Below are 27,380 nucleotides of genomic sequence, written 5' to 3' on the forward strand. Positions count from 1 at the left end.
TGTCAAAACTCATATTACAGGACAAACATGCAAAGAGCTATATATCCAAACAAAAAACTGTGAGAACTGAGCAAATTAAGATAACACAGAGAGTCAAGGAATCAAGAAAGTCCTTATGCAAGAAGCACTGAAGGTGGGCAAAGAGAGCATTTTGGGGGAGAAAGAGGAAGAATGGAGAGTACTTTAGGTAATGGGAGTAAATAAATAACAGACAAGGGGCAAAGTGTCAAGGGAATGTCTTGATATGTTTAGCATTCTAGTTTGCCTAGACATGTTTAAGAAAGCCATGTAAGTTCAGGTACTAACTGAATAACCATGGCTAGTTGACTTCTCTGAACATACAATGTATGCCACAAACAAGGCAACCAACAATTGATTGTTCCATCTTTCACCCTTCAGTTTCCAATAAAAAATGATTAAATAACTCATAAAATAGCCATTGTCATTATTACTAATTCATGTGTTTGAGCACATTTTAGGTGCATGGTATACCCACAATTACAATCTGGTTGAAATAAATAGACCATGGTAGTTAAGAACATAGTTTTAGTAATCAAAAAGTTCCAAGCTCAAATCTGACACTTATTATCTGTGTGACCTTAGAAAATATGCCTCACTAAAACTCATTTGTAAAATTAGATTATAAAAGCTCTACCCTTTTGAATAGTTGTGTAGATTACTATCTTGGAAGGTGCCTTTTAAAATGTATGATAGGTGTACACATGGAACACTTAACAGTGTAGTTGATATAGTGAGTGCCCAGTAAATATTAAACATTAATAGAGTATGTAAGAACAGGTCCCAATGTGAAGTAATCAGGTCAAGTAATAAAAGTGAAGGATGGGTAATCAGTAGAATGGAAAAGCAAAAGGGTCGTTCTTCACAAAGGCGTGAGATGAGAGCTGAGGATTGAAGGAAGGGAACAAGGAACATAAGTCAAGAGTTGAGATAACGGTGTGAGCAATTATGTAAATACACAAGCTACATTTTGGGAGGAAAAGATACTTTGTTTGCTTGTATTGTCCCTCTATTGTATTAACTATTGGGCTGAAGAAATCACTTCAGTCTGTGTGGCTATACTTGACTTTCTATTATTCTCCCTGTTTCCTGAAAAGATTGATAAGATGTGACTGGACCAAGATATATATGAAACCAGAGAGAGTTGAAAGAGCAAGATAACTAGATATTCCTGTAGCTATAGCTATCAAGGTCATTTTATATAATGATTTATCCAGAAATTTATCAAGATATTAAAGAGATAGGAGTAAATTAAATCGGAAGCATAGAATCAAAGAGAGTATGTGATTGAGAAAGAGAAATCTTTTCTTAAAAATACATTGGTTAACACTATTTTACAACTCATTTATTGAGACAGGAAATAAGTCTAGCTTATAAAGTTATTTAAACTTTTGTAGAAAGTATTGAATTACTAAATAACAATAACTAAATGGGCTATTTTCTGAATGTACACTATAAAAAGAGAACATAATAGAATATCATGCATAAAATGCTTAAAAACTAAGTTATTTCCAAGTGATTACATTTTCTAACAATCTCATAACATTTCACTTATTACTAAAATTGTGCCTAAGAATATCTAGTTCCTTTTAGCTCAGGAAAAGAACAGCAAGAGAGTTTTACCTTACATGACAATGATAGATGCTGTAGCTAAAAGACTGAGATGATACGATATCATAGACATTCAAGAAGGGTAAAATACATGGCCTATCATGGAAACCAAACACAAGTCTATGTGTAGGTTGTTTATTATAATATGCCTATGGTATATGATGGATTAAATATGCTTATGCAGGGTAGCAGCTACATCCAGTAAAGGCTATGTGCCGTATGCCCTTTCTCTCTCCCAATATCAAGGTTCTAAAGGCATTCCACTGGATTCTAGTTCTATGTTTTAACTATTTTCACTTAAATGACTCATACAGGAGAAGAAGCTGTATGTGAATGAACATGTTTCATATCCTCTTAAATTTTTGAAGTGTAATTTTTAACTTTTTCCCTGAGTACTCCTAATAATGGAAGACTATTCCAGAAATATTTTCAGGAAACTTGATAGCACCACTGAGTAGTCCAATTTTATGGCTTAAGGCTACACATTATTTTGCAAGACTAAAAGAAGGCTAAGTTGGTGCCACTTTTTCCGATTTCCAGAATCAGCTATCTTCACTACTGAAATTAAATGTTGAATACTCTAAATGTAGTACATGCTACTAGGAAAGACGACTCCAGGCTGAATTATCTAAATTGCTTACTGAAGTAAATCAAAGTCATCGCTTTCAGTTCACAAACCCAATGTTGTCAGAGTGGCTAGGAAATGTGAGTGAATAGGGAATACTAAGAATTGCTCCCTGTCAGACCTGAAAGTCCTGTTAAATGCTTAAAGAAATACTTAAACATTCTTAAACACTGCTCTTAAGTCTTAGATGTTAAGCATAGGAAGAACAGCTGTTAACTCTGTTTACAAATACTAATTTTTCTACTTCTACCTTTGGGGAGAGGTGCTCATTCTTAAGCCACCATTCTAGACTCTTATGGACATTAATCTGGCACCCAAGTGGTTTCCGTGCCATCTTTCATAAATAAATAAGCTCATATATCTTAGAAGATAATGGATTTTTTTTTCTTTTTGATAGGTATACATCAAGCTCATGGTATGTTTTGCATTAAATACAGGAAAAGAGAGCCATTTGTGGTAGAAATTCCAATAGAAAACATATTTACACCCCTCAGATCTTTATTTCAGTCTGGATAATAATTTTTTGACTTGGCTGCCTTTTTTCAATGTTCTTATTATTCCCACTAATTGGGACCTTTATTTAAATTGCTTCAACAATTTACAACATACCACAAAATAAACTCTTAATGTGCATTCTGTACCAAGATTTGTATCTATGTAAAAGAACTGCATCTAAATTAATTTATAAATTCAAGGAAATAAGATATTGTATGTTAAAAAGGGAGCAACTAAACAGAAATAATTTTTCTTAGAAAAAATATTGAGAGTTTTAATTCAGAATTGCATATTTATGCTGTCACAGATTTACCATTTCCCATGCCAAATAAAGTGATAGGAGTGCTGTGAAAATTTAGTGCTTGTTAGTGTTGGTGAATCATTGTGGCCATAAATAAAAACTGCTATAAAACTTCAGAGCATTCTTTTGTGGGGCAGGCAAGTTCATGTAGAGTTTGCTCCTTTGCCTACTTCCAGATATTTAGGATTTGCATGTTAAGCTTTTAATGGTATATTCATTCACCTGATGGAATGATTATCAGACTTTTTATTCAGAACAATGAACGTAAGAGAGAGAAAAGGGTGAAAGTACTGCTATAGGTTTCCAGTCTAAACATTTGTAAGCTATCACTTGAATAATCGAAACCATTTATCTATGTATCATAAACTGCCCTTAAGCCATTCAGATGACTCCAAAAGAAGGGACTGGAATTTGTTCTCAAGAAAATTCCAGTTTTTAATCATAGAACCAAGGTCCCAAATAACACAGAGTGCTGATTACTTACTAAAGTTGCCTGTGTTCCTCCAAATGGTGACCCCTCATGTCTCAAAAGCAAGGAAAGCTGACCCTCGAAATACTCAACTGGCACAGATCCTACAGTGAGGTGTCGCTTTGAAATCAACCTTTGTATTCCTTTTCACTGAGGATGCTTGGCATTCCCCAATTACTGATGTTTGAAATAAGGTCAGTTCTAAAACAATGATTTTTAAAGATACTTAAAAAAAGTAACTCCTATGTTTCTGTTAAAGTATACAATGGTGAAGATAAAAACAGTATCAATAAACACCATTTAATGAATATTTATCATTGGCCAGAAACAGTACTAAAACTTTTGTGTAAACTATCTCATGTATTTGTTATAGCCATTCTAGGTAGTGTACATTTTTCATCCTTTTATGGGTGAGAAAACCACAGCCCTAAGTAGAACAAGTAGTAAAGGACACACTTTTGGCATCTGTCTGACATCATAGCCTTTCTTTTTTTTCTTTCTTTAATTATTGTATTAGCACTGAACTTGCAGTCTACCTTCTAAGTACATTTTAAGTGTACAGTACGTTATCATTGATTACAGGTACAGCATTGTACAGCACATCTCTAGCATGTATTCACTCTGCTTAATTATGCTTTTTTATTACTAACCTCCCATTTCCCTTAGTAACCACCATCCCACCTTTTTGATTTTATAAATTTGACTATTTTAAGTAACTTACATAAGTGAATCATTGCTTTTAATTACTGCTCTCAATTAAAAAAATCTGATTCCAGGTGACTGGAAGAAACAACTATTCAAATGCTTCCACCGTGCTGTTTTACATAATCATGACAGTGGAAAAATAACTTTAAAAAATTAATTACAAAATCACAGAGTCCTAAAATTCTTGATATGAATTATTACTACTGGATTTTAGTTGTTAAAAATTCAGAAACTATTATATTTCCAAGGAGTTAACCAGAGACTGTTTAGTTTTTCCCAACTAAAGTTACACGCTAATACATAAAATCTTTGAAAGAAATAAAATAATTTCCTCTAAAGATATGAGCTACATATAAAAATGAACAATTGGGACTACAAGAAGCTTAACTCCAATTTTAGATCTTTATTCATTCTATATCTTTATCTTGAAATGATATGGATATCCATAAAATCTATAATTTTTTAATGTGAATCATAATGTATGGAGTTCCAGTAATGTATAGCTAATCATATGCCATTATATAATTAAGTTTACTGAAATAAAGGTTATACATAAAAAGTAGGTTTTGCAAAAGCAAACTGTTTGAGCCTCTGTTTTTTGTTGTTGATGCCTAAGTTGTTTCAGTATACAAACCATTATTATATGCTTTAAGAAAAATGTATGCAAAACTTAAGTGAAACATATAATATGGATGGCTGATACTGAAATAATGAAAAAGCTCTGTGTTCCACAGGATTTACTCTCTAAACCATAAATCCTTTCCTAACATCCTAATATTACTAGAGCATTACAGGCAAACTTAGACCTGGTTTGTGTAAAGGCTCCCAAGCTTTGGCAAACTTTTTGACAAATGAATAAAATCAGAGAATAGAATCAATTATCACATTCTATTGCAGATGCTTTATTAGAGGCATTATAGTACATCTCAGTATAAAGGAAATGGGCAGTTTTTGTGAAATGTTATGAGGCTTATCAATCTTTCAGGGAGAAAGAAAAAAACTTTAGATAATGTGGCTACTCTAGTTTTAAAGTAAGTGATCAGATGAGAGCAATGTGAAAACTGAGCATGAATGACCATCACAGGTCATTTTTTAAGAATTTAGTCCTTTTACTTAAATGTTTTGAGTGCTACCCAGGTAAACAATTGCAATGCTTAATCATAAAAAATAAAGCATTTGCCTAGACTATCATGAAACTGAAAACTTATAAAGAATTAGTAAAAGAACAGATTATGTATCTGGCCAAGATAGAGACATAGGTAGACATGCTTTGTCTCCTCATGTAACCACAAAAAGAATGACAACTAAATCTCAAACTAATAACAGCCAAAACTTTCAGAAAATCAAGCTGCACGGTAGTCTGACAACCAAGGATTTAAAAAAGCCATATTCGCCCAGATGGGCAGGAGGGGCAGAGATGCAGAGACAGGGTGGAGAAGCTAGGAGACTCAGTGTGGCATGGAGAGGTGGCAGCAGTGGTGGCAAAATGGGTGTTTGTGGTTCCACATTCAGGTGTGGTAGATAAAAATTGGGAGGGATCCATTAGGAACGAGTAGTATCAGCCCCAGGCCAGACCACACAGTCCAGGGTTCTGGCCCCAGGAAGACAAATCTTCATAACTTCTGGCTGTAAAAACCAGTGGGTGTTGGAGCAGCAGAAGAAACTGCCAGAACTATACTTAAAGGGCCTGTACTACTTTAAAGAAAAGCTAACCCACCCACTCTGGGATTCAGCACCAGTGCAACAGCTTGAAGGGGGCCAGTCACATACAGGGAGTAGGTAAATTGACTGGAAATGGGGCTAGTGCCAGGCAAATCTCCAGAGGCCAGGCAGCAGCACAGTCCCCTCTCTAAGCCCTTCCCACCTACACAGCCAGAAAGCAGTGAGCAGGTTGTCTCACCCTGCTTCACTTTATATAAGGCTCTGTTGTACACAATTTGCAGGTGCCCTTTGCAGGGAGTCAAAGCAGGTCTACCTAGAGAAACAAATACAGAGAAGCTGCCAAATTAAGGAAACAAAGAAAAATGGCCCAAATGAAAGAACAGAACAAAACCCCAGAAAAAAATAACTAAACTAAATGGAGATATCCAACCTATCAGATGCAAACTTGAAAACATGATCGGGATGCTCAAAGAACTCACTGAGTACAGCAAAAACATAAGGGAAGAAATGGAGGTTATACAGGGTGGAATAAAGAAAAAATCTACAGGGAACTAACAGTGGAGGGGATGAAACTATCAAATCAATGATTTGGAACATAAGAAAGAAATAAACATTCAACCAGAACAGAAAGAAGAAACAAGAATTCAAAAAAATGAGGATAGTATAAGAAGACCCTGGGATATCTCCAAACATGCCAAACATCTGAATCATAGGCATAGCAGAAGGAGAAGAGAAAGAGAAAGAAATTAAAAACTAATTTGAAAAAATAATGAAAGAGAACTTCCCTAATCTGGTGAAAGAACTAGATACACAAGTCCAGGAAGCACAAAGAGTCCCAAACAAGTTGGACCTGAAGAGAACCACACCAAGACACACCATGATAAAATGACAAAAGTTAAAGATAAGAGATAATCTTAAAAGCAGCAGGAGAAAAGCAGAGAGTTACCTACAAAGGAGTTCCCATAAGACTATCAGCTGATTTCTCAAAAGGAACTTTGCAGGCTAGAAGGGACTGGAAAGAAATATTCAAAGTGGTGAAAAGCAAGAAACTACAGCCTAAATTACTCTATCCAGCAAAGCTACCATTTAGAATGGAAGGGCAGAATAAGTGCTTCCCAGGCAAGGTAAAGCTAAAGTAATTCATTATCACAAAGCCATTATTATATGAAATGTTAACAGTACTTACCAAGAAAAAAGAAGAGGATCAAAACTATGAACTATAAAAGGTAACCAATTCACAACTATCAACAACTGAACCTAAAAAAAGAAAAGAAAAACTAAGAAAACAACCAGAACAGGAACAGAATCACAGAAATGGGGATCGTTTGCAGGGTTATCAGCTGGGAAGGGGAAGTAGGAAAAAGAGGGGAAAATGCAGGGATTAAAAAGCATATTTGGTAGGTACAGAATAGACAAGGGGATGTTAAGAATAGTGTAGGAAATGGAGAAGCTAAAGAACTTATATGCACAACCCATGGACATGAACTAAGGGGGGAGGGTTGCTGGAAGGAAGTGGGGTTCCCAGTGGAGGGGGGCAAAGTGGGAAAAACCAGGACAGCTATAATAACAATCAACAAAACATAGTTAATAAAGGAACAGATTATGTAATATCACAGTATTTCTACACCTCAACATGTGATTTCTGTTTCATATTTCTGCTTGTGAGTTTCATATATATATACTTTTTTGTATCTGGTTTTCTTGGATGTACCAACTTGAACTCATGTGTAAACTGAATATATGTCAACTTGATTGTGTTAGGTCTTCCTCCTTCTCAAATTCTTTCTCTTATCCACTACCACTCAGTATATGGCACCACATGCAGCTGAGCTGAGAACTTAGATAGTTCTTGGTCTCCCCAATATAGTAAATGTATTTGATTACATATTTCCAATAAATAAGCAGCAATTTTACAAAAGTTTTTAAAAAGAGTTCAGATGATTAATGGAAGGCTTTCCCTTTTTCTATGGTTAGTAATGATACCTTAAAAGATGATATGAAGCACTGGCTGGCGTAGCTCAGTGGACTGAGCACGGGCTGTGAACCAAAGCGTCACAGGTTCGATTCCCAGTCAGGGCACATGCCTGGGTTGCAGGCCATGGCCCCCAGCAACCACACATTGATGTTTCTCTCTCTCTCTCTTCCTCCCTCCCTTCTCTCTCTAAAAAAAATAAATAAATAAAATCTTTTTTAAAAAGGTGATATGATAAAAACAGGCCTAAAACCCTCACTAGAGAGAAACTTGATGTAGATAATGACTAAAATATTAATAACTATATGTTTGCTTCAAAAAGTAATTGCTTCTCCCTATATTTTGCCTCTGAGAAAGAGCCATAGATTGGTATGAAAAGCAAAAACTTATCCTTTACCTTCCAATAGGGACAAAAGGGAATTCAGAATTCAGTCATCATATTAACACTTACCCCCACACATGTTTGGTATATATATCAGAAATATATATCTTCACTTAAGAGACTTATACTTCCTTGGGTAAATAAAGTTATGTTTCTTTCTGTAACTGAGATCTTTTCAAAATAAAAATAAAACAATAGATTTAATCCAGGATTGGGAATTTACAGCCAGTGAGCTAAGCCCTGCCTGCTGCCCGGTTTCATACATGTTGGAGCTAAAAGAGATTTTACACATTTATATAGTTGGAAGCAAAAAAAAAAATAACTAGTACTATTTGTGATATGAAATTATATGAAGTTCAAACTTCTGTTTCATAAGTTTTGAAATGTGTCAATAAAATTGTTGTTCCCTCTTGTAACCACACAAAAACCTCAATGCCTCCTCTTGGTCTACAATGTCAAAATATTTACTATATAAACTTTGACTGCAAATGGTGGCTGATAACTGAACTAAATTATACTCAGAAATGACTAGGTGATTCACTTTTGCTTTATAGAGATCAAAAGTCAGTTTAATCCCAATGGCTGACAACATGAAGGCATACAAAATAAATATATTGTCCAGTTAACTCACAAAATATAGACAAATTATGTTGTAAAATTTGAGTGTGTTTGAGATTTGAAAAAATAAAGTCTTCCTTTGATCATTTAACTTTTTTCTATACTACTGCACATATAAGTCAATAGTTGTTTTTTTCCTTTTTGATTCTTTTTTCAAGCAGCATGACATGACTTGCATTGTTATTCTAGTGGTACAGCAGATACAGAAAACTCAAAATGATATGTCTCATGTAAACAGAACAAAATATAATATTAATTTTAGCCCTGGCTGGTGTGGCTGAGTAAATTGAGTGCTGACCTGTGAACCAAAGGGTCACCGGTTCAATTTGCAGTCTAGGGTTGTAGGCCTAGTACCCAGTAGGGGGCACTCAAGAGGCAACCACACATTGATGTTTTTCTCCCTCTCTTATCCCTCCCTTTTCTCTGTAAAAAGAAAATAAAGAAGAAGAAGAAGAAGAAAAAGAAGAAAGAAAGAAAGAAAGAAAGAAAGAAAGAAAGAAAGAAAGAAAGAAAGAAAGAGGGAGGGAAGGAGGGAGGGAGGGAGGAAGGAAGGAAGGAAAGAAGGAAGGAAGGAAGGAAGGAAGGAAGGAAGGAAGGAAGGAAGGAAGGAAGGAAGAGGGAGAGAAAGAAAGAAAATTATAATTTTAAAATTTTTAAAATGTGTAGCATTAAAATAATTTGCTTAACAGAATATATTTTCCTTATTATAGCAGTTCATTTAAAGTATAAAAATTAATGAACTGTAGAAATGATCCCTGAAAGTATATAGGAACAAGTATAAAGGACACATGGACAAAAACAAGGGGGGGTTGGAAATGGGAGGGAGATGGGGAGGGCTAGTGGGGTGGACTGGGATGGAAGTAAAAGGCAGAAAACTGTACTTGAACAACAATTAAAATTTTTAAAAAATAGTTAAAAATAAATAAAAAATATAAAAAGTATATTTTCTTATAATATTTTATTGTATTAATATTTTATTTATTTGTGCTTAATTTCATACAAATATTAATGAAGCTACTATTTAGCTGTTCAGGATGTTATTTATATAGACTTATGTGATAAACAATAGAAAATAATTAAATACAATATCAATATAATCATGAAATGAATTTGCCATATTGTTATAAATTGATACATGTATGCTTGTTTTGAAAAAGTACATTTTACTAGTAATTTTGTATATTTCCAGGTAGAATACTTTCTAATCTTTGTCAGGGCAAAGGTGATAATTTACATATTTATGTGCAATTTACATATATAAACAAGCTTCACCTATGTCAAAGTAGTGTAAAACCTCAGATCTGTGAATGTCAAATTGTTACCTAGTGCAAATGTCTTCCCATTCTCCAAACCAAACAAGGAAATACAGTTTAATTTTTTCATCAAGCCAACTGCAGAAGGCAACCTTTCCCCTTCAGATGATGTCATGTTTTAACACTAGATAGTCATGATTTGAAACTTACTGCAGTTCATTACGGAAAAATTTATGTTGCTTCAGAAATAGGCAGCATGTGTTGAATTTGTACCCAAATTGAAATAACTATTCAGGAGATTGGAATACCATTCTTTATAATTCAGTGTGATAGTGTATTCCTCACCCGGCAGCTCAATTTCTTTCTTTTACCATCTGTTCTTTCTCTCCTTCTTTTCTGCCAAAAATCGATAGAACTCAATGAAAAAAATTAAGCTGTTCCATAACCCAACCATATTGAGATTATTTTGTTCACAATACATTGACCTAGTTGTTACACTGGTCCAGTTTAATTAGGTAAGCCCTCTGTTTATAAAAGTGCACATTTACTAAACTGTAAACATTAAACAAGTGTTATAAAAGCAGCCAAAATGTTATTGTTTCAACAGTCAAGATTTTAAGATGGCAACACTTGGCAAACATAAAGCCACACACTGTCTGTTTCCAGCCTGAAAATCTCTTTATGCTGCAAGGGCTTTTCATGAGGATCACTTGTACACATCCAAAGAGATTTGATAATTAAATTTTTAACTGTAAGGAAGTCTGAAAATACTATCAGAGATTTAAACATATGTATATATGTATGTATGTTTCTGAAGACAAATATATCATAATATTCACAAAATCCTAGCATAATTATCAGTTGCTGTGTTCCATTTGAAAACCTTATATATAGATTTTTTTGCACACATGTCAAATTCATCTCATGATTGTCACAAATATAAATACAGTGAATAGAAACAAAAGGCATGATGGTATTTTCTAATTATCCATAATTTCATAGCATTTGCTATTGTGCAGTCTTATTTGCACAAAAAAAGCCTACAGAAAAAGACCCATAATTTTTTTTAAATATCACTGCAATGAGAAACCTCGGCAGTTGCACTCTACATAGACTTTTGTGTACTTTATGTATTTTGAAAAATCACATTGACTTTTTGAAATGGAATGTGTATTCTATAAGTAGGAATATGAGCAAGATGTAAAACAATGCATATATAAACATGTTTTATCTTTATTTTTACATGGTAGTGAGTCATTGTAACTTAGAGTACCAAGATGTGTTTGCCTTCCATAACTTATGTCAAAGCTGTGCTAACAAAGCTGTTTTCACCTGATGTCTCATTCATCTTTGCAACCTGAAATTGCAGAGTGCTTGATGACAGATATTTGTCATTTTCTTTCTTTTTTTTTTTTTACTTTTATTACTAGAACTCTCTGTTGCAGGCACTTTGTTTTTAAAAGTAGCTTAAGAAAAACAAAGCTTCAGATCTTAATATCTGTATTGAAAAGCTTTAATGACTTATACAAAGACATTGTTAGCAGTTATGGTCATTTTTAATGAATAGTATATCATTTTAAGATTGATTTCATCAATATGTTTATTAATAACAACATTGTACCTTGAGATTACATTATTTAATGTTACTTCTCATGACAGGGTCATTTTTCATATGGGATTTATTCATTGTCGGCTATTCACTCTGACCAACAGCAAAAAAAGATGGTACTTTCTTTTTTGGAACAAGGAAGAAAATTCTGGAAAAAAAGATTTTTCTTAATGGATTTTAGTTTCAATATCTGAAGAATAGAAATTATAACAATTCTTATTAAAAAGTAGTAAACTTATAATCCATCTGAAATTCATTCACTACCACTTATATTTTGCTTCAGTAACCAAGGCTTACAATAAAGAACATTTATGTAGATACATGAATGGGGATAATTATTTGCAATGCCCAAATTTTACTGTGGTAAACCAGCAATATTAGATATCTGATAGGCCAACTTATTAATTTTATTAATTATAAAATTGAAGTCTATGATAATTCATTGGCTTTGACTCTTAAAGATTTGTGGCAAAGATAGAATGAAGGCCCATGGTATGTACTCACAGAAAAGTGTTTTGAACATTTTATGATATTTCATTATTTTCATAGATACATAAGTAATGGAGAAAACTAATGCTCCCATTTTCTCCTCTATTTTTAAAATATGTTTATTTAATAAGAATGCTATTTATAATTTATAATAGATGTTATTTTATCACAATATTTAATGTATTTGGAGATAATGTAGACTTTGCAACACTGACAAGACGTTAAAATTACCAGGTGAGACTGATTAAAAAATAAAATACGGGCACCTGACCTCAATGCTGAATCAATTATATTAGCCTCAACATTTTTTTTAGCTTGCTAGTAGATAATAATGTAAGTTTGGGCTTAATAACACTGCTATAATGGTATATAGTGTGATACAAACTTGCACCCTCAAAAAATAGGTATATGACAGTCAAGTAGAAGCTTAAACCATTATCTCATAAATTTAGATAATGAAAGTCGTCTTAAAAATGTATATTTTAAAAAGATTAACTCAAATGGCAGAAAGATCATATGTGTTGTAAACTAGTAGGTATTATGTTAAATATTCCAGTTGGCTCCCATCAGATTCTGAAATAAAATTATATTCTATTAATCATCTAACCTGCTTATGAAATGATATAAATTCCATTTGCCTAATTTCCATAGTAGATACCTATCATTCATTTCCCTCTAGGTTTACAAAAATGTGATACTCTTATTTGAAACATGTATTTAATTCTTCTGCCACTTAAGTTTTTAGAAAGTCTCATCTATCCTTTTTTTTTTAAGATTATATTTATTTATTTTTAGAGACAGAAGAAAGAAGGGAGAAAGAGAGTGAGAGAAACATTAATTTGTGGTTGTCTCTTGAGTGCCCCCTACTGGGGACCTGGCCCAAGCATGTGCCCTGACTGGTAATCCAACCTGTGACCCTTTGCTTTGGTCGCACAGTCTGGCACTCCATCCACTGAGCTACACCAGCAGGGTATTCCATTCTTTTACTACTTTCATGTAGATTTGTAATACTGTTGCTATTAATAAAAGCAATGAAGCAATTAATTATTAATAAAAGCAATGAAGCAATTAATTATTAATAAAAGCAATGAAGCAATCCACAGTACAGAGGTGTAGCTGTTTTAAATGTTAGAAATTAAAACATTAGAACATAGATTTCTGTGCCAGCTGTGGGCTGCAAACAGAACAAAGGAGTTTGTAAATGCACCATGCACTAACTGAGTAAAAAGAGAGGGTGATATTCACATTCATTGAGTTTGATCCTTTGCAAAAGTTATTTGAATGTAGGGCAAAACCACCCAGAAGACACATTATTTTATCTTACTATCTTTGTGTTTATTCTTTTTTGTCTTTTTTCAGAAGCAGTGTTTTGTAATTGAATTATATGCCTGGATCACAGAATTCCAGAATATTCTTTCACTTACATATGAGTTATCCTTCACCATAAACCAGGGTGCCTTTATTTATTATTAGATAATACCTCACTTAGTGAGATATAGTTGTGTAATCTACAGGAATGAAAATAGTAAATGTAGTCAAACCAAGCCAACTGGGCTCTGTTACCTATTTCTTCTGGTTACTTAAACAGTTAGTTGGTTTAGCCTGTGGCCTACTTCTTTATCTCATTTTCTGCTTCAAAACATTGCAGTCATCACCACAATGCTTTTCATAATGAAACCATTTCAAAAAACAATCTCCAAATTAATAGTTTTTTATTTATTTCTTTCATTTGTATTTGAGAAGAGATACAGTAACTTTAGCCTTTTGGAGTGCCATTGAGCCTGAACTAGAAAGAGAAGACATTAGAATTCTCAAACTATATATCTAAATGATGTAGAAAGATTTGTACCAAATGAATGCCACTTCTGTTATTCTATGAACATTACTTACAAATTCATCTGTACTCCTCTCTACACCTCATAGTTTATTCCTCTTCATGACTTTTATGGTCTTGGCTGTTTCTTCCAACCTTCTCTCTGGGTTTTGCTATACCCAATTCTGTGTCTCTAGTGTTCAGAATCCCTAGCAGAAGAAATTTAATCTTTTCAGTGAGGTTTCAATAATAAAATGTTCCTATTGAAAATAGTTATTGTGCCAGGCCACCTCAGAAGCAGGTAGAGTGCAGACTTTGGCACAGGAAGAGTTCTCTTATCTTTTGAATTGTGGTTGCATGATGCAAAGCATGGCAGCACATACTGTTCCTGTTATTCAGAGGGAGGCTCTGAGTGTGACAGAGTTTTAATGACTTCAACATTATTCAACTGTAATGTATGCACCTCAACCACATGTCACATAGGTAGCTTGAGAGTCATGTGTATGTCCTTTCTGGGGCTCAGTCCTGATAAGGTATCCTCCACTTCCCCATTTTTCCCCATTCAATGGTTTTCCTTCATCTTTCGGATATATTCTTTATTTTTACCATGTCTTAGAAGATTATGTTTTTATTGTTTGTTATATATGCTTTATTGATTATGCTATTACAGTTGTCCCATTTTCCCCCCTTCACTCCCCTCCACCCTGCATACCCTCTCACACCCACATTCCCCCACCTTTAGTTCATTTCCATGTGTCATGCTTATAAGTTCTTTAGCTTCTACATTTCCCATACTATTCTTACCCTGCCCCTGTCTATTTTCTACCTACCATCTATGCTACTTATTCTCTGTACCTTCTCTCCCTTTCTCCTCCCTCACTCCCCTGTTGCTAACCCTCCATGTGATCTCCATTTCTGTGGTTCTATTCCTGTTCTAGTTGTTTGCTTAGTTTTTGTTTTTGTTTTAGGTGTGGTTGTTAATAATGACAAGTTTGCTGTCATTTTACTGTACATGGTTTTTATCTTTTTCTTAGATAAGTCCCTTTAACATTTCATAAATAAGGGCCTGGTGATGATGAACTCCTTTAACTTGACCTTATCTGAGAAGCACTTTATCTGCCCTTCCATTCTGAATGAAAGCTTTGCTGGATAGAGTAGTCTTGGATGTAGGTTCCTGCCTTTCATGACTTGGTATACTTCTTTCCTGCCCCTTCTTGCCTGCAAGGTCTCTTTTGAGAAATCAGCTGACAGTCTTATGGAAACTCCTTTGTAGGTAACTGTCTTCTGTTCTCTTGCTGCTTCTAAGATTCTCTCCTTCATATTAATATTGGGTAATGTAATTATGATGTGTCTTGGAGTGTTCCTCCCTGGGTCCAACTTCTTTAGGACTCTCTGAGCTTCCTGGGCTTCCTGGAACTCTATTTTCTTTGCCACACTGGGGAAGTTCTCCTTTTGGTAACTCTGTAATTGGGATGCTGGAATGTTTAAAGATGTCCTGGAGGTGCCTAAGCCTCTCCTCATTTTTTTGAATTCTTATTTCTTCCTTCTTTTCTATTTGATTGTTTCTTTCTTCCTTCTGGTCCACACCATTGATTTGAGTCCCAGTTTCCTTCCCATCACTATTGGTTCCCTGTACATTTTCCTGTACTTCACTTAGCATAGCCTTCATTTTTTCATCTAATTTGTGACCAGATTCAACCAATTCTGTGAGCATCCTGATCACCAGTGCTTTGAACTGTGCATCTGATAGGTTGGCTATCTCTTTGTCTTTTAGTTATATTTATTCTGGAGATTCAATCTGTTCTTTCATTGGGCCATTTTTTTTTGTCTTGTCCTGTTGTGTATGAGGGGTGGAGCCTTAGGTGTTCACCAGGGCAGGGCAACCCACTTTGCTCGGTGTGATGCTGTATGTGGGGGCGAGGACTGAGAGGGAACAATGGTTCTTGCTCTGCTTTCTGCCAGATTTCAGTCACTTCCCCACTTCCCCCAAGCAAACTGGGCCCTTCTAGTGCTGATTCCTGGGTGGGTGAGCTTGTGTATGTTCTAGGACTCCATGGGTCTCTCCAATGAACTTTCCTGTGAGGGTGGGAATCTCTCCTGCTGCCTCAACCCCCACAGGTGTTTTTCAATCAGGGTTTTGAGGCTTTATTTCCCTGTGCTGGAACACTAGGTTGTGAGGTTTGTATTGTTCCTCAGTTTTACCTGCTTTATCTGCACATGAATGTGTAACCGCCTGGCCCACCAGCCACCTTGTATGCTGCAGCCCTCCACAATCTGCCACCCCGTTGGGTCTGCCCACTGCGATCTTGTGCTCCCAGGGGTCCACCAGGCACCGCTTGTTTTGCCTGGACCCCTTTCCTTCCAGCAGCCCAACTCTGCCCTTCCTACCAGTCTGGATGAACGTTTCTTCTTTAATTCCTTCATTCTCAGACTTCCATACAATTCAATTTTCTGTCAGTACTGGTTGTTTTTTTGTTTGTTTGTTTCTAAAGTATTGTTGTCCTTATTTTGATTGTGCAAGGAGGCACAGTGTGTCTACCTATGCCTCCATCTTGGCCCAAAAGATTATGTTTTTAAACTTCCCACCTTTTCACTATCACATCAGTCTGCTATTTAGTCACACAATGACCCAGAAAATCTGAATTGCATTTGCAGTATTTCTTCATTCTGCAAATATTCATTGAATACCCACTATATGATAAGCACTGTTGTAGGCCCTGGAGATATAGTAATAAACAAAGGAGAACAAAATTAAAGTTCACAGAATTCCTTATCTAGCCATTAACTCCATATTTCTACTACCAATCTCATCTTTCTTGTCCTACTATTTTTCACTTTTCATATTAATCACATATCATATATACCCATGTTCACTATAAATATTATGTAAACTGTCCCTGGCTGGTGTGGCTCAGTGGATTGAGCATGTCCTGGGAACCAAAATGTCACCGGTTTGATCACCAGTCAGGGCACATGTCTGGGTTGTGGGCTGGGTCCCCAGCTGGGGATATGCAAGAGGCAACCACACACTGATGTTTGTCTCCCTTTCTTTCTCCCTCCCTTCCCCCTCTCTAAAAATAAATAAATAAAATCTTTTAAAAATATTATGTAAACTGGAGTTTTTCAATATATGTGTATATTAAAATGAAGATTCTGTTATGCCATTGGAATAAGAAGTGTTTTAAGAATTAAGAATTATTTTCTGATTTATTGTTTCAGGACATAAAGGGAAAGCAGTATTATGATCAAAAGCAAAGATTCTTAAACCAAGCTTTTCATACTCTGTTATCAAGTTATTAACCCCGTGCAAGTTATTCATAAATTTCTCACTGTAAATTCAGAATAATGATACAATCTACCTCAAAAGATTATTGCTAGGACTAAATATGCTAATATAAGGGGGATTAGTCTATACAAAAATTATGTAAGTTGAAGCACTTATAGTTATAAGAGTATTTTTACAAACAAATATACTAGATTGTCTTTTATTGGTAATAAAAGTCCAAAGTACAAAAGGCAAATTTTTATTCAACCACTCAGTTTTATTTAATTACAATTCTGATTTTTAAAACAAATGTATAATCTTTATAAGTAAAAGTATCAAATGTATTCTAGAAGTTTTGTTACAAAAACCTTTCTATTTTAATAATAAATCATAAAAATCATGAATTTGTCAATAAATTACAAAAAATAGTTTCACAGCTTCATTCAAGTATCCTTTACAAGTATTTATTTTTGGTTTTATGATTTAACATTTCTGTTAAAACCATACTATATGAAATTAATTGGATTTCCACATATAAATATAACTCTCCTCAAAAGTATAATATATGCCAGTGGAAAAGATGATTCAAGAAGAAAATAATGAACAATTCACAAATAAGTTTTTCCTAAATATTGGTCAACATAAACTTATAAAATTTAGAAATATAGAAAAATATCCTTTTATATTATTCATTTTATTAACTGAGTTTCAGCTCTTTAAAATTATTATATAAAATATATTAATTGAAAGATGACTGATTTTTAAATTAATTTTAGGAAATATTTAGATCTTTTTTATGTATGTTTGATATCAGAATGTTCAACATTACTTATTTTGAATTTGAAATCACCAGAATTCAGCATTTGAACTGTGTAGTCCATGGAAACTACAAATTAATCTAAAATAACCAAACTTATAAAATAAGGAGAGTTAAAATTTTAAAAAATACACAGATAAAGATGCAGAATCATGCGGGGAGGGGAGAGGTGAAGACAGTCATTTTGGGCCAGAAAGGCAGTCTCTGTTAGGATGAAAAAAAAAATCCAAGTGCTAAAGGAAAAAAAAATAATTTCTTTTTAAAAATAACATAAGTACAGTTACTTTTTGGACCTTTTGGTAAATATTTGCTCTCACCATTCACACACTGTACCCCTCTTTATGTGTGTAGGTGTGTGTGTGTATGTGTGTATACACACAGACACATATCTATATATTGCTTGAAATTTTAAGTTGATACCTCTAAATATAATTTATAGAACTAAAAATATTATATAAAACATATAAATGATAAAAACTTCAATTTTGCAATCAATTTTCTATTAAAATGCAGTTCCAACAACTTGTGTGTGTGTGTGTGTGTGCGTGTGTGGTTCTTTACTCAAGGATATGTTTTTATTGATTTGAAAGAGACAGACGTCTATGTGAGAGAGAAACATTGATTGGTTGCTTCCCGTGCACAGCCCTAACAGGGATGGAACCCCCCAAATAGGTGTGTGTCCTGATGGGATTGAATCTGCAACCTTGCTGTACAGAAAACACTGCTACCAATTGAGCCACCTGGCCAGGGTGACTTGTGTGGTTTTTGACATCTTTGTCCTTAATATCTTTGCTTACCTATAAAATAAAGTTAAATGGGTCTTCCTTGCAGATATTCAGAAATTGACTTTAAAAGGACTTACCAGCAATTGCATTAATTAATTATTTGTATTCTCTTGACTTTGATATACAACTTCTAATACAACATCCCAGACTCCAGAGAGCAGCTATCTGCCTAATTATGGGAGTTTCCAGATTTGATATTGACAACAAATCTAACCTAATTAGCATGAACTATAGACTAGGTAATGCTGTTACTTAGGTATGCACCTTCATTCTTCTTAGACCTTGTGGCACTGCATAGACCTGACTACAGCTTTGAAAAGGCACGGCATACTGAAACCTTTACTGGAACTCTTCAGCAAGACATTGCCTCTAAGACCTTGACATGCCCAAATACTGGGTCTTTGTTGGTAAACTGAAATCAATGGTTTCCTTGTGATCTAACATTCTTCTGCAAAGGACTGTAGACCTCTATTTTAAAAAGTGTTTTTAAGTGAAATGCTTCTCTTGATTTTGCCACTCCTGAAGGATGTGGGCCAAAACACAAATGGAATTACAACTTGCTGTACTTAGAGTCATCCCCCAATTTTATCCCTGAGAAATGTTAGGAAGTTTCTTTCTCTTTTCTCTCTCTTCCCATGTCTTAAATCAAATGAGACACTCCCAACTCCATTTCCTGAAATTAACCAAGTCTAGCTATCATTTTGGCTCTAGCAGGGCACTTGGCCTCATTTCCCCAATGCCCTCCCACCCTTCTTCTATCTGCATTTGCACAATCCTACTAAAGTGTACATATGGCTTCAGTTCTACTAGCCAGTCACAGAAAATAACAGCACCATATTGCTTCAATAGTGACTCTTTTACATTAGAGAAAAATGGGCTTAATAAATGACATTTTGGAGCAAGTTCCATGTATATAGGAAGATCTGCACATTCATATAGAAATAAATTATTAAAATATTATATTTATAGTATTCAGTTGGCATTATGTAAAGATGAATATCCTTGTCTTTCAGTAACACTCTATCACAAGTAAATCCAATCAGACACAATGTTAAATATTGTATACTTAAGCAGGTTAAACTATCAGGATGGGAATTAGGGTCAGGATTAGAATTAATACTGAACCAAGAAGTCTTTGGCTGTATTGTTGCTGTTTTTAATGATAAACATATAAACATGATAAAAATAAAATATTAAGAGCATTAAATGCATTTAAATATTCATCTTTCTAGGGTATTTAAGAAACAGAATATATTAATATTATCTCACCTGACAATTGTCTTGTTAATATTTTAAACATCTACCTGTTTTTAATCTTAAGTAAAGTCAGTACAAAAAGCGTTTTACATTCCTGCCCTGCATCAACTCCGTACCACTCCAAAATTAGACCACAAGGACCCCACAGTTCTTTCCATAAGTCAAGATATTTCTACAGTCTCCAAAGCGGGGAAATTTATACACTATGCAATGAAATCATTTCACACATCACTTCAAGCCACGTATTTCATGAGCTAGTCAACTACTTGTATAGTTTAGGAGAGTAAAAACTGTCTTACATGCTTTTCCTAACACAGAGGAGCCAGTGCTCTTGGTGTCCCATGAGTGTGCCGGGGATGATTTGTGCTCTAGGCAGTGTTTGCAGCATAAAGATTGTATGTTCACATTTTAATTTCTGGAATGAATTTAAAAAAATAATTCTCATCTACTCATGCAAAACAACCTTTCATCCTACTTCTGGAGGAATGAGCAGAGAAAGCGGTTGTGCTAAGGGTCTGTCGGGACATGAAATTCAGATAGCTTTGACACACGCTAGCTCTGACGTCTTAACGATGTTTCTTTATCTTTATGAACAGCAGTCTCCCCATCTGTAAAAATGTTATAACTACCTACCTCATAAAGTTATTATAAGGATAACATATGTAAAGGGTCTGAAAGAATACTTGGCATAGGGTAAAACTAAATACACATTATTTTTTTTCATTTTACACCACAAAATGCTCTACAGATAAAAATACCTCAATACCAATATTTGGTGCAATTTTGGTAGGAAGAATAAATGTGGAATCACCATACTTCCTAAGACTATTTTTTATTTTGTTTACAGTTCCTCAGATTTTATTGAGCTCATAGCTATCTTCTGAGGTTTTAAAACACATTCATTATTTCAGAAATACATTTGAATTTTGAATCACATTTTGGGGATCACCTTCTGATCTTTATTCCTGTTTTTATTCCATCTAGTGTGAAATTCATGCTTTCTATTGTGGAACTCTTGCACTCAATATTTTAGTGTTCCTTTGCTGGTTTCTAACAGCAAAATGTCCAAATCATGAAAGTGAAAATTTTAAACTCATTAGAACACACTTGTCCACAACCAGCTCGCACACAGGCATTATCTACAGCTAATGGTAAAATTGGGTCTTTCCAGCCCTAAAATTACTAGAAGCATTAATGCTTAGAATGCATCAAGAGCTAAAACAGCCTAACCATATTTTTTGACAGTTTATTCTGTGATTGAATTATAGTATTACTAAGTAATGTACTTCTCAAACTGCAAATTGCCTTAATGTTAGAATGCTTTTCTCTAACTGGTGTGAAAAGGTGTTGTTCTAATTTTATTTCCCACACAATTACTATGTCAGCTCCCTTGAAAATACAGTAAGGGTAGACTGATAGATTTTTATGTAGGAGTGTGGAATCTAAAGTATTTTACTCTTTAATGGTATCTATGTGTGATATTATTTAAAAAACACCCCCTTATTTCTTTTAAATTACTGTAACATAAAAAAGGAACTACAAAATGTTGTTTTTCTCTTTTTCTTCTTCCTTAAAATTTTCTGCTCTTGTAAGATGTAGCAGTTTCAGATAAACTGGCTACTTCTGCTGGAATAGAAATAGTATTTCAGTACCACCAAAACTGTATCAAGTGCTAAAATGTGAATTGGAATTTTATGAATGTTGTACCTGTAAGACCCTGAAAAATGAAGTGGCTGTTCAATATGCACAGTGGAAAATTATTCCAATAGATTTCTATACAGAGGGGAAGGCCAACTAAAGACACATTCCCTTTCTATGAAAAAAACTGAAAAAAGTAAAATATTTTGAATTGATGATATACAAAAGGAATTGTTTACCAGATCCAGCACATCAAAATGAGGCTTGTTTTTTTTAAAACTGGTTTAAAAATTAGTCCATACAATTTACTTTAGGACCATATTGTGACCTACAACAGATGTTCCTTGACCTACAATGGGATTACCTCCTGAAAACCTCATTGTAAATTGAAAATGTCATAAGTCAAAATGCATTTAGTATACCTTACCTACCTAACATCATAGCTAATTCTAGCTTATGTTAATGTACTCAGAATGCAATATCTAAAAAACACTGGCAGCACAGCACACTGTATGTAAAACGTCTGTTGTTTGCCCTCCTGATCACGTGTCTGAGGCAGAGCTGCAGCTCGCTGCACTGCCCAGCATCACCACAGACTGCAGCGCTGTCCATTGTTGGCCTGGGAAAAGGGCAACGTGTATTACTCCCACCCATCCTAAACCTGGCTCATTGTAAGTCATAGACCATCTGTATACAGCTGTGTTATAACTTATCATCTACAAAAGGGAGTATGTACAATTTTCTTCTTTATTGTTATCTTGTATGTCTATTATATCCTATCAAAAAATGATGTTAAAACTTCAAACTTCTAGTAATAAAAAAGCAAAATTCGGGTCATCACACAATATGCAAAGCTCAATGGAAGAACCATTGTAATGGGAACTTTACATAATAATTTTTTATCTTTTGTTTCATTTTTATTGTGGTAAAATATACACAGCATGAAGTTTACCATTTTAAAGTATGTATATACCATATTTTGTTTATACATCCTTCAGTTGATGAATACTTGGGTTATTTCCACCCTCTGGCTAGTGAGATAATGCTGCTATGAATATTGGTATACAATATCTGTTTGAGCCCCTGTGTTCAGTCCATACAGATGTATATCTAGGAGTGGTGATTCTATGCTTATGTTTTTGAGGGACCACCACACCGTTTTCCACAGCACTGGACCATTTACATCCCCACCAGCAGTGCACATGTGTTCAAATTTCTACCCGTCTTCACCAACACTTTGTTCCTGATTGTTTTTGTTTTTATGTACAGCCATCCTTTCATTCTGCATGAAAGTAGCAGTTCATTTTAGTTTTTTTCTTTTTTAAAACACAGCTTTATTTAAGTATAATTTTATTCAAATCCTGCACATATTTAGTGCATGCAGGTGGATGGGTTTGGACATATGCAAGCACCACCTCAAGGTGACAGGCATACCCACCACCTCACAGACTGCCCATTAAATGTTCTTATCACAAGAATAGAGAGGGAGACACAAACATATATTTTGTATTTTTGTTTATATTTTATTTAATCAGTATTGTTGAGTATCTACACTGTGCTAGGCAATGTGGTGGAGAGAAGACACCAACACATTTAGTGCTACCCAAAGGAAAGGTATTGGCTAACTAAAGAGAGGAAGAGTCTACAAAATTATGGCAAAGTAAGTATACACAGTTCTACCCTATGAAAAATGTTATGAAGCAAACAGGATATCACGAGAAATTTAACAGTGAAGCCTATTATAGATTCTCACACCAGGGAAGACATCATTGAATTTGTAACATTTAAGTTGAAACATAAGGTTCAATTTAGTCAAGTTGGGGCGGGGGAGGGGTTGGAAGATTCCAGACCAAAGTCATAGTATCTGCTAAATAGATGAGACAGAAAAGTACTACAGCTCTAAGTGTGGCAAGGGAGGAAGGATTTAATAAGACATGGGCCCTATCCTCCCTATCCCGGCAGGCGCTTGAGCAGAGGAGCTGCGTCACCGGGTCCATATTTTAACAGGCTCTCCCGATCATTCTGTGTCCAATGCATTGAAAGGCAGAGCCAAACACTTAGAATTCTGTTGCATTGTCCAAGTATTAGAGAAGCCTGTATTGAACTTGATTGCTAGTAGTGGCAATTGAAAGGTGAGTGTGGGCTTGAGATGTATTTTCAGGGTAGAATTAACTAAAACTTTCTGAATTTGGGTGGTTGCAACAACACCACTTTCTTAATAACTAAATTTCTTAATAACTAAAATACCAAAGATAACTTGGAATATTAAAATTGCTTGAACTAGCTATATGCTCTAGATCTTCAGAAAAGACTGCAATGCCATTTACACACACACGTGCACACACTCACACACATTCCATTAAAGCAGATAAGAATGGAAAATCCACCTTTTAATTTTGCCTAGTAGACATACCCTTTAGAGTCCCCTTAACCTTGTTAGATATCAGGTAGTGTGTGCTCAGCAACAAAACATGGCATTTGGATTCTAAAATTTGCAGTCAACAGATCCTGGACACAAGGCTTTTGACATTCCTGCAGATGTTATTCACCATTCACTTGTGGAGTATAGTATTTCAAAGGACATATATATTTTACAGTATGGAAAACAATTAGTAGCTAATAGTTTTACCTGTGTTTTTTGCAGGTGAACAGGCATATTGTAAAATATCGGTATAAGGGTTTTGGAGGAGTAGAGGTGCAAGTGTGAAGGAAAAATAGAAACTTAATTTTCTTAAAAACATGATTAGAATTCCTTTTAATGCTATTCAAAAAAGTACATGTTTGCCCCAGGAAATGCAAAATTGCATAAAACATTCAATCAGTTGCTCAAAATCTACCAAGTTTTAAAGTTACAATTCTGATTGCTAATTATGGAGGAATTTTTTTTTAAAATAAGAATTCCATACATATATTTTAACTCAGTGCTGGCATGCATAATAGACATTTCAAGTCTGTTTATCCACCTTTAGGTGAAAAGGTTAGTTACAAGTAAGGATTGCGGCTTGCTAATGTTATACAGAGTTCCTTAAAAGAAATTGAGACATTCTTGAAAGGATTAACATTTTATGGGTCAGAATGGAGGACTGTGACTTCCATTCAAATAAATATATAGGGAAAATGTCCTATGGCTAGAACACACAGCTGTTGAAAACATAATATTCCCACATACATTTCATGTCTTTTTGACATGTGTATCTTCACTGTATACAGACTTAGATACATACAAACTTTCCCACAGAAACATGCCACATACGTAGAATTGGAATGTGTATTTTACAAATAATTCCTGTGCAGACAATCCAGGCAATAAAAACTAGGCAAAGGTATAAAACTTTATTTTTGTGTCTACCCAATTATATAACATTAATTTACAACATTTTTCCAAATAGATTATTTTGAAAATTTCAAGTCATAAAATGACCCAAAGGGAAAGTTGGGGAAGATTACATTTCTGTGCTAAGGTTCGCAGGTAGAGACTTCAAACTTGAATTAAATCCAAGTAACTAAGTACTTTTCATAGTATTTGCAAAAAATGGCATACTTCTGTCACTTCAGGTAGTCAGAAAGTATAAACCCTATCATTTCTATTTTTTTCCTGATGCATTATGAAACTCTGGTAACACTTGATTCAGAGGATATGAGAAAAGAAAAAAAAAGTTCTTGTTTTAATTTATAAAATTCAGATCGAAAAGAATAGTATAGAAACTTCTAAATGTTGGAATCATTATAACACCAGAAGGAAAAGTCTTTAAAGGAATTCAGACATTACATCATTTTTTTTCTTTTCAAGTTTTCCTGAGAAATATGTAAGGGCAGGTATTTTGCATGTGGTCTCACAGAGACAAAGGAAGACAGCATCTTGCTAGTAGTTCAATCATAAATCAGATGTAGAACTTAATATGCTATTCAGACAAAAACTGAACTTTCTGATCTTCCTTAAACCTACAATAAAACTACATATACTTGATAGTATTTATGATACTATGTTGCTTAAATATAAGAAAAAAGTATTAATAGTATAACTTTAAGAAAATCTCAGGAAGTCTCGTTAGCAAACAGAATACATGCTTTAAACACTTTTATTGTATATTAGAGTAGAAATATATTTAAGCCATTATCACTTCTTTACCCTTCTCCTATATAATTATAAGAAGCTAAAGTAAAAAAACTTTATAATGTTGTAAAGAAGCCAAGAAAACTGCACTTGCTAACCACTTAAAATAATCAATGTTTGATACAAGTTGACACAATTTCTAATCTTCTACCCAAGAGAAATTACCAAAGTGGAAAGGATGGCCTAGTTGAGGTCAAGCATTTTGGTCAAATTGCTTAGGGAGAACAAGGCACACCTGCCCGAAGTACATCAGCTTCTTAAAATGTAAAGGCTGTACATTAGGAAGGTATAGAGTTGATGAAAGCTAAAATACAGCCAAATTCTCCAGCAAACTTCGGATTAAAAATTTTAAAGCTATAAAATTCTATTGGGAGTTAAACATATTTGAGTCTAATTAAAAGTGACACTATTTTATGATGTCCTCAATGTGCTGATCCAGCCATAGGAGGGTTCTGGCATAATGAAAATCTTGCATGGGAAAGAGTGTTGATAGATAGGTCTTGGAGTGGAAGTATGAGGTCACCGGTTTACATCCTGAGGAGGAAACCTGGATGTATTCCATGAAAAACAGCTGCTTTTATAAAATGTAACGTCTTGCACACAAATGGAATCAAACTAGCTACTGTCGTTTTAAAGATTCCACAACTCTCAAAGAGAGGTGGACATTTGGACTCAAGTATTTCAGATATGCTGCTTCAGCATGAAAATATAATTTTCCTTGAAATAAATCAGATTCAAAAAATCCCCTTGCCGTCAGAGTACGTACTTTATGACTTGAATTATTTACATTTATTAAGACTTGCTTTAGGACCCAGAATACGGGCTATCTTGGGTTTCACGTTCACTTGAAATGAATGTATAAATGTTCCATAAATGTCAAGATGGTTGATAATATCATCTAAGTTTTCTGTATTCTTATATTTATGTATGTTGATCTATCAGTTATTTGAAGGATTGTTGACTCCTTTATATAAAAGTGGATTTGCCCATTTCCCTGTGTAGGTCTATAGTTTTTCCTTCGTGTACTTTAAGCCTTTTTACTAGGTAAACAAACATTTCCTACTATCATGGCCCCCTGACAAAAGTGTAGGTAGCTTTTCACTTCCTTTTGGGCCTCTGTAAAACTCCCAGGATCCCACCAGATGGGGCTTCCTCAGGGCAGTGAGTTCCATGCTCAGCTATCCAACCCATGCTCACTCTATCCTATGTATGTATATTGTCAGCACCCCCATATTCATGATTGGGGAACCCAGAATTTGAAGGGCCCAAGAGGAGCAGCACAGTATGTAGTGCCTAGGCATGAGTTCTAGTCCTCATTCACCCACTGCCTGGGCCTAGCTTTAACCCTGGGCACTACCCTCTTAGCATCAGGGGCTTGGCTATCAGCCCATAATGTCTTTAGAGATCTGGACAATCCTCACCCTTCAGCTGGGTCTGCCAACCTGCCTGCCTGCCTGCCTGGCATGAGGAGACTGAGTGCAG

At 34.7% G+C, this 27,380-nt stretch overlaps 1 protein-coding gene and 1 long non-coding RNA gene across 2 annotated transcripts in view; one reads left to right on the forward strand and one right to left on the reverse strand.

Annotated features, from left to right (window-relative positions):
- The window catches only part of SEMA3A (semaphorin 3A), a 313,391-nt gene that overhangs the window by 125,234 nt on the left and 160,777 nt on the right, over positions 1-27,380 (forward strand). The gene's annotated exons all lie outside the window — the stretch shown is intronic.
- LOC118497080 lies at positions 4,016-26,936 on the reverse strand. The gene is made up of 3 exons (XR_004899634.1): positions 26,925-26,936; positions 19,221-19,226; positions 4,016-4,153 (listed from the first exon to the last, which is right to left on the reverse strand). It is a non-coding gene; the product is annotated as an uncharacterized LOC118497080 (long non-coding RNA).

The sequence above is a fragment of the Phyllostomus discolor genome, chromosome 10, assembly GCF_004126475.2.
Source record: "Phyllostomus discolor isolate MPI-MPIP mPhyDis1 chromosome 10, mPhyDis1.pri.v3, whole genome shotgun sequence".
Classification (NCBI taxonomy): Eukaryota; Metazoa; Chordata; class Mammalia; order Chiroptera; family Phyllostomidae; genus Phyllostomus; species Phyllostomus discolor.